At 32.8% G+C, this 8,617-nt stretch overlaps 1 protein-coding gene across 1 annotated transcript in view; it reads right to left on the bottom strand.

Moving 5' to 3' along the window:
* The window catches only part of LOC126739138 (autophagy-related protein 9A), a 34,690-nt gene that overhangs the window by 477 nt on the left and 25,596 nt on the right, over positions 1-8,617 (bottom strand). The window lies entirely within an intron of this gene.

The raw sequence follows: 8,617 nt of genomic DNA, 5'->3' as shown, positions 1-8,617 counted from the left end.
ACTGCAGTTGTTCATATATTTGCTGTAAACAATAGAGCAGTTAATTATCAATTGCTCGTGAAAAACCCTATTTCAGAAAGTAAATGTGCTTTACCTAAGATATACTCTATATATATATATATATTATATATATATATATAGAGTATATATATATATATATATATATATATATATATATATATGTATGTATATATTTATGTAATTTTTTTTATTTTTTATTTACTACCAAAACACCAGAGGCCTTAGGACAAAGACAGTAGACTTTTATCAGTCTGCCTGCACCTGTCTATACGACTGTATCTCAATAACCGAGTCTTGGTTAAATCCCAACGTTCTGGACTCGGAGCTGTTTCCTGACAACTATAATGTTTTTAGACTTGATAGGAACGCTAACATTAGTGGCAAAAGTGATGGTGGCGGTGTCTTATTGGCGATTCGTGACGTATACCACACGGAACTTGTCTCTAAGTGGTGTAATTATAACACAATAATCGAAGACATATGGGTGAGCGTTACTATAGAGGGGGGCAGAAAATTATTTTTATGCACTGTTTATATTCCAGCTCATGCGGCAGTAAATAACTATCTAAACTTTTTGTCTAAACTAGAAAATATTATAAGCACTAATATTAATAGTTATTTTTTAATAATGGGTGACTTTAATCTACCTAATTTAATATGGTCACAAAAACCGAATGTTAAGGATTTATTGCCTATCAACGCCACTGATCCTTGCAGCAAAGCATTTTCTGATGCTTTTTACTTTAATAATCTAAAGCAATTTAATCACGTCTTCAATGCTCGTGATAAAATTCTGGATCTTATTATTTCTAATTCTACAAAAGTTATTGTAAATAAAAGTATGGATCCATTTGTGCCTGAAGATAGCCATCACATGTCTTTGGATATAAATGTTAATTTAATATCGGAGAAAAACATTATTAGTAATTCATATACCAAGTTAAAATTTAATAATGCCAATTACGACACTATCAATGAAATTATTAATTCTACTCATTGGGACAAATTATTTTTATCTAAAGATGTAAATATTAACATTGCATGTTTTTATACTGTTTTAGATAACATTGTTATTAACCACTTCCCTAGAATTAAGATCAATAAGGGACAATACCCTCTATGGTTTTCCAAACACACAATCTATCTAATTAAAAATAAACAAAAGGCACATAAAATGTGGAAACTGTACCGAAGACAATCTGATTACGACAACTTTTCAAATTTACGCAAAACAGTAAAGATTAATATACGCAATGATTACAAAGATTATATTTATAAAACAGAAATAAACATTGTCAAAGACGTTAAATATTTCTGGTCATTTTTTCACAACAAAAAAAACACTAAAAGCTTACCAATAAAAATGAAATTTAATGATCAGGAAGCTTCGAATTGTGTTGACATTAGTGAACTCTTTTCTAAGAGTATTTTAGTGGAGTATTTGAACCTTCTGATACACCAACTTTAATTGAGCCTAGTCAATGTCAAGAATGTTTTGTAGTTAACAATATTGATATAAATGACATTAAATCCGCACTTATATCTATGGATCCTAAAAAGGGACCTGGTCCAGACGGTTTTCCTTCATTTTTTTTGAAGTCTTGTCCTAGCTTGTGCGAGCCTTTGCATATTTTGGATAATCAATCTTTATCCAGCGGCATTTTTCCTAATATTTGGAAAACAGCTCAAATTGTGCCAGTATTTAAATCTGGAGAAAAAACTTATGTACGGAATTACAGGCCTATTTCCCTACTTAGTCACTTTGGTAAACTTTTTGAATCTTTGCTGTTAAAACAATTATTCTTTAAGGTCAAAGAAGCTATTGATGTTAACCAACATGGCTTTTTCCAAAAAAGATCGGTAATAACCAACTTAATACCATTTATTCAGAGTATAAATGAAAGTATGGATAGTGGTCTGGAAACTTGTGCCGTGTACACTGACTTTTCCAAGGCTTTTGATAAGGTACATCATCCTACACTTTTCGTGAAGTTGGAGAATTTCGGTGTGCACGGGGCCCTGCTCAAACTCATTAAAAGTTATCTAACAAATCGCTCTCAGTACGTTGTCGTAAATGGAGTAAAGTCTTCTTGTACAACCGTAACTTCAGGAGTACCGCAAGGTTCTCATTTGGGACCGATTTTGTTCTCAATTTTTTTAAATGACATTGATCAATGTTTCTCTACCTGTAGATATCTTGCATATGCAGATGACCTAAAAATCTTTACAACAATCAAGAAGGTATCAGATTTTCGTGCCCTGCAATCTGATCTTGCAAATTTTGAAAGGTACTGTACCTTAAATAAATTATTTATTAATCCAGAAAAATGTCATTCTATACTTTTTAGCAGAAAACTATCTCAGACACAAAACAAATGTGATGTCTATCTCGGGGGCACTATCCTGAAGTATGTGGAGTTTATTAAGGATTTAGGTGTGACGTTGGATTCCAGACTGCTCTTCGACATTCATATAGAAAACATTGTTCAGAAAGCTCTAAAAAATCTAGGTTTTATAACTCGAATTACAAAGGGTTTTAGTAATCAATCATCATTAATATTATTATATAATGCGTTCGTTAAACCTACTATAGAATATGCGACAGTGGCTTGGAATCCGATGTATCACAAATATATTGACCAAATTGAAAGAGTTCAACGAAAGTTTGTAAATATAGTAAATTTTCGCTTTAATAGACAGAGACATTTTTTTACTTACTATGATAACTTAAAATTTTATGGTATGAAGCCCTTAGAGAGTCGTAGAAACAATTTTGATTTAATATTGATTTATAAAATTATTAATATAGACTGCCCTTTCTGTCTGGAAAATTTACATATCAACGTTAATCCTTATATTTTGCGTAATAGATCGACCTTTAGCATCTCAAGATATTCTTCAAACTATTTGTCTAACTCTCCATTGTTCAGATGCGCCCGTAGTTTTAATAATTTTCAAGAAACTAATTTGAATGATGATATATTTTTCTCCAGTATGGCTTCATTTAAGCGATACTTAAAAAATTCTACCTAATTTCGTAAATAACGATAAATATTGTCCTTTTTTTCCCTATTGTCATTATTCATATGTATATATGCTTCTTTATTGTTTATAAGAGTTACTATTAAATAAGTTAGTTTGGTTTATATTGCTTGGTGTATTTGTTAGGTTTGGTGAAAATGTAATGTTTGGCAAAGCGCTTACTTGTATTTAAATTCATAAGATACTTTGTGCTTTCCTGTTATTGGATTGCTTAGTCTATCTGTAGGAGAGCCTTGTACTTAAATAAATAAATAAATAAATATTTATATATATATATATATATGTATGTATATATATCGGGTACCAAGCATCATAAATTTAGAAAACTGCAACTACATTTTCCAGCTTAAGTGTTGTCATTAATTTTTGATTGACATTTGACATTGACAAATTCTTTAAATTAGATCCACAAATCCTAGCCGAGCATCGATTAGGAATTTACACCAGTTCTAATTATGCAATGGACATGTTTACCAAATATAAGACCACCCAAATCCAACCACTAGTATAACGATTTTATATGCGTTAGAAACTAATCAACACTAGTTAACACCCAATGAGTGGAAAATCACATCAATACACAAAAAGAGGTCAAAAACAGAATGTAAAAACTACCAAGGCCTTAGTGTCACTGCTACCATTGGAAGGCTGTACGAACTGATAAAGAACAAAGCGGATTTAAGGCTGGACGATCATGCCATTAGGCAGACTATAGAAAAAACTAGAGTTCGGAACCAATAAGCACATCTAATTGACTTGTATTATTTGATCTAATTTTAAATTGACTTCTAAGAAAATTTGTGGCCGACCTAAAATCGTTGGACAAGGGGTTTGAGACGAGAATAAAAGTTGGAAGAGGCTATTTAAAATTTTAAAACCGACAAAGGCCTCAGTTAAGGTGGTTGCTTATCGCCAAATCTGTGTTAACGAAATATGGCAAAACAAATGTTGCGGTGTGGGACTGGATACAAATGAAAGTTTCCCCTACAATGTACTTGTCGCAGAAAGGACATTCCAGTTAAAAGAGAATGATTGGCAAGATAGAGAGGAAAAGAGGATGTAAGAGACGGCCAACGATGCTGTGAAAACTAATCTAAAATATGATTCAAATATCCTGGACAACGAAAGTCCTCAAGGAAATGGAATCCATACGAAGCCATAATATAGTCGCATTTCGTCAGCAAATAACTACCTGGTCATGTAGAAGGAAGAGAATCCAGATCCAGATACATTAAAATTAAAATAGCTTCCAGTAATCTCCTTTGTGAAATTCCACATTCAAGGATCCTACTTTCCGACAAAGTCTAGAAGACCTCAACCCTCTGAATACGACTGGACAACTACCGCTGAAGACATACTTATTTAGCAGCGGAAGCAGGACTGCATGATGTATACAATCAAAAACCTTCCGTGTTTTAAAAGAAAAGTACACACTATCCAAGATTCTCCAAATTTCACCAATTGCATTCCTTTAGCTGCGTAAAAAGCCAAACTGATTCTCAAATAGTATCTTATATTCTTGTAAAAAGAACATAATACTTCTCTAGTGGGTCTTTCAACAATTTTAGAAAGGGTGAAAATAGAGATGGATCGGAAGTTGCAAGGCTCAACCAAATCACCACCCACAATGTAATAACAATATCCTCTTAAGGTAGAGAAATGGCTCTAAGGCAAAAATTGTTTATGGAAAATGCCCAAGCAGCCAGAGCAGAAACAGTCAAAAAAAGCAAGCCCATCAGATCTAGAAGATTTTGGGTTGCTCAAATTCAAGATTGACCCCTCAACCTCAATTCGATCCACAAGGTGAAAAAGAAATTTTAACTTGACACTTGATGGAGATAATCCATTGGATTCAGGCTACAAGAAATATTATTTAGTAAACGGTTAGCTATTAAAAAAAAAATTAAGTGAATTGGGCTCCATTTCTGGTTCTACCAGTCTCCTTGTTGTGGAGTTACTCGTTTCAATTCTTTATGATTATTGTTGAAATCTTTGGAATTCAACAATAATCCTAACTTTATTTGTATATTAACACAACTTGAGTAAAAATACGGAGGTTTTGAGCAGAAGTTCCTAAGACTCTCGTTATGCATGTTTTCCATACATGACATCCCACTCTTGATTTCAGCACCACAAAAATATTGATGGATTCGATACCTTAAATATTTCATAGTTTGAAAACATCTAGATTAATTCGAATCAACTAACTAGAATAAAGACGAGCGTCGAATTCTATAGCGGAATATCGAAACGCCTTTGGACCTGCACTCCATTGACAATCTATGGGAGATAGATAAGAAATATTCACAGAAAAATATTTGCGACTTTGTGCTCAATCTATCTAGTCTTAACTTGATGTTTATTAAAAGCAAAGAGTTTCAAACGAAGTATTTTGTTTAGTGCTTTGCGTCTTTGTTTTTGTACTTTAAGGATCTGTCTTTATAATGTTATTGCAGTTTTCCTAATAAATCTTGAGAAGCATATTTGTAATTATTATAGTGTCATTTTAAAATACTGAATGACATAAATTTTTTAACTCAATAATGATTGAATGCAATTGATCGTATTAAAATTATTCGAGTCTGTCTAATTCAGTTCGAAATTGTTATAGGCTATCATTCCTACACACATTATTACCTACCTGTTGTCGATTTTTTGCCCGCTGGCCAGACCTATTGAAAATAATTTCAAAAGTGCTGCTGGCAAACTCATCTCATATAATAGGGCGCACCTCTTGACTTCAAAAAGCAGAAAAGGAATAATTTTAATTGATAATAGTAAATGAAACAAAATTTATTATTTCTTTACTGCTCCCTGAGGATCAACTTGGGCCATTATACATAAAGATATACTTATACTATTATGTCAATTCATATTTCTAAATGACATTGACATTGGTTAGACGGTTAGCCAAACGAACATGGTGGTGGATATTATCTCATTAAACATATCTTCAGTCCTAAAAAATTTAGAATTTTTTGTATATGAAACGAGAGTAAAGATCTTTGACATATCAAATTAAACATATCAAATATCTATATATACCACCAGATATATGTAGAAATTTCATATGGAAACCAGATTAATGAAAACCGATTTCTCTATTGCGTGACGTTACGGAACAGTGGTTACATCGAGCAAATCGTTGTGTTGAAGTTAATGGTGACAACTTTGAACAACTTATTTAAATTAGAGAGGACCGTATTGGACTCATTTTATAACATTTTGGCAATGCAATTTTTTTTATTTTTCGGTTTTTTGAATAAAGTTATTTGAAAAAAACGTTTATTTTACCGAGTTCTATACACAGTTAAGGTATTGGTACCTTACGGTAGTATAAGGGTATTGAGTCTGTCGGTTCCAATCATTGGAAAAATAACATCAGACATGTTAAATGATAATAGGTATTGGAAAACTGACCAGATAATGGAGGATATCTCTGAAAAATTAATTATAAATGAGGATGCTGAAAGTGATGACTTAGACGATTTGGAAGAAGAAAACATTGATCCTGATTCTGACTAAGAAACAATGAAAATTTTTTTGCGTTTATTAGTATAAATTTAAGCAAGATTACTATATCTATAAATATACATATGTATATATTATTCATTATGTATAAAGTCCTTAGATTGTAATGTTTAATTTTACTTGTGTTTTGTTTATTTTTTTTTGTTTTATAATGAAAATAAAAACATTTAAAAAATTTACTTCAAATCGTGTTAGGAAGAAAAAAATTAAACGTGTTAAGAATAAATTTCCCGAGTCCATTAATATAGGTGTACAAAATCAATCACTTTTATCCTTGGTGATAAAAATTTTAAAAACCAGGTAAGTACAAAGTAAAAAGGTAAAATATCCAACATTTTTTTAATTGATAGTGTGCGCCACTGAAAACGCCTCGAGACCAAGTTCGAAATGGGGTTTTTACAGTACTTATCAGGGGCGGCTAGTGCATAAGAGCTGCAGAGCTGCAGAACCCTCAACATTTTCATACAGATTAACTATTTTTGAAATTATTTAATATTTTTCTAAGTAAAATAAAATTAAAACCTAACAAAGTAATAAAACTGTATATTTTCGGCCGAGAACGCCATATAGTAGGTCTCAATGCCTTCAATCCGCGCTTCAACGCGCCCCGAACGAACACCTGATTATTACAGTCGGCCAAGTAAAAACTGTTGGCATGCCAATCACTACAGTTGCAATGCCATTAACGCAACCTAGCTGGACCACATTCGAGTTCTGTGCTCCGCGTTGAGCCCTTTTCCTCGCCCCGCACCGCACTTCGCCATAAGTTTAGATAGCGAATTTTAAGTCGGAACGGAGCTGCAATCAGTTGCAGTAATTCTGCTGACTGTTGACGGTTTTGCATTTACTTGTTAATTGTTTTTTTTGCGTTGTGTGTTGTGCTGTGTCAGCTGATCTCTATACCCTAAAAATGAATGTGGTGTATAATTTGATTAATATAAAACAATTCTCCCAATTTACGTACGAAGAAAAAATAAAACTAAAAGAGGAAGAGCGGCCGTTGCCCGATATTTTAATAGAAAAGTGTGGTTCAAGCCGTGGAAAATCATATAAAAGAATTTTTACTCCAGATATTTATGCTAGAAATAACTGGATATGCGGATGTAATAAAAAAAATGCTCTTTTTTGTTTTCCGTGTCTTTTATTTGGTGGGGACAAATCTTGGACTGTAGTTGGTGTAACTGACCTGGTGCATCTAAGTGAAAAAATTAAACGCCACGAATCATCAAGAAATCATTTAAACAATGTAATGAATCTAGGTTTGTTAGGTAGTGTTAATATTCGTGAAAAGTTGGACAGTGCCTATTGGACAAATATTCGATTATATAACAAGAACGTAACAAACAGGTATGTGTTATCTAAAATGAAAACGATGAAACTTTGACATCGGAAAACCCAGGTATTTTTCGTGGTCTGATATTTTACAGCTGAACTTGATAAAACAGTGGCGGAACATTTAAAAGACTCGAGTGTATTTAAAGGTATATCAAAAGATATTCAAAATGACATTTTGGATTGTATATTGGAAGTTTGCCACGAAAAAATTTTAGACGAGATTCGCACAGCTCCATATATTTCCGTTATAGCAGATGAAACAACGGATGTGTCAGCCAAATCTCAAATGGTTGTAATTTTTAGATATATCCAAAATGGGGATCCGGTTGAACGGTTCTGAACTTATTTGGAGCCACAAAATTTTAATGCAGAAAGTTTGACTGCTGATATTCGCAGTGTCTTAGACCCGATTTTAGAAAATTCTAAGGATAAGTTGATAGCTCAAAGCTACGATGGAGCAGCAGTAATGAGTGGCAGAAATACTGGTGTTCAGGCGCGAATTAAAGATCAGTACAAATTTGCTCATTTTGTACACTGCTATGCGCACCAGTTGAATTTAATAATGTCTAAGGCAGCATCTGAGAGCTCCCAAGTTCGAGTTTTTTTTGGCAATCTTCAGGAAATTCCCTTATTTTTTAAAAATTCTCCGCAGCGCGTAGCTGTGCTTAATAGAATTGTTGGGAAAAGA

Source organism: Anthonomus grandis, chromosome 8, assembly GCF_022605725.1.
Source record: "Anthonomus grandis grandis chromosome 8, icAntGran1.3, whole genome shotgun sequence".
In the NCBI taxonomy this organism is placed as follows: Eukaryota; Metazoa; Arthropoda; class Insecta; order Coleoptera; family Curculionidae; genus Anthonomus; species Anthonomus grandis.
This window is presented reverse-complemented; position numbering and strand designations above follow the sequence as displayed.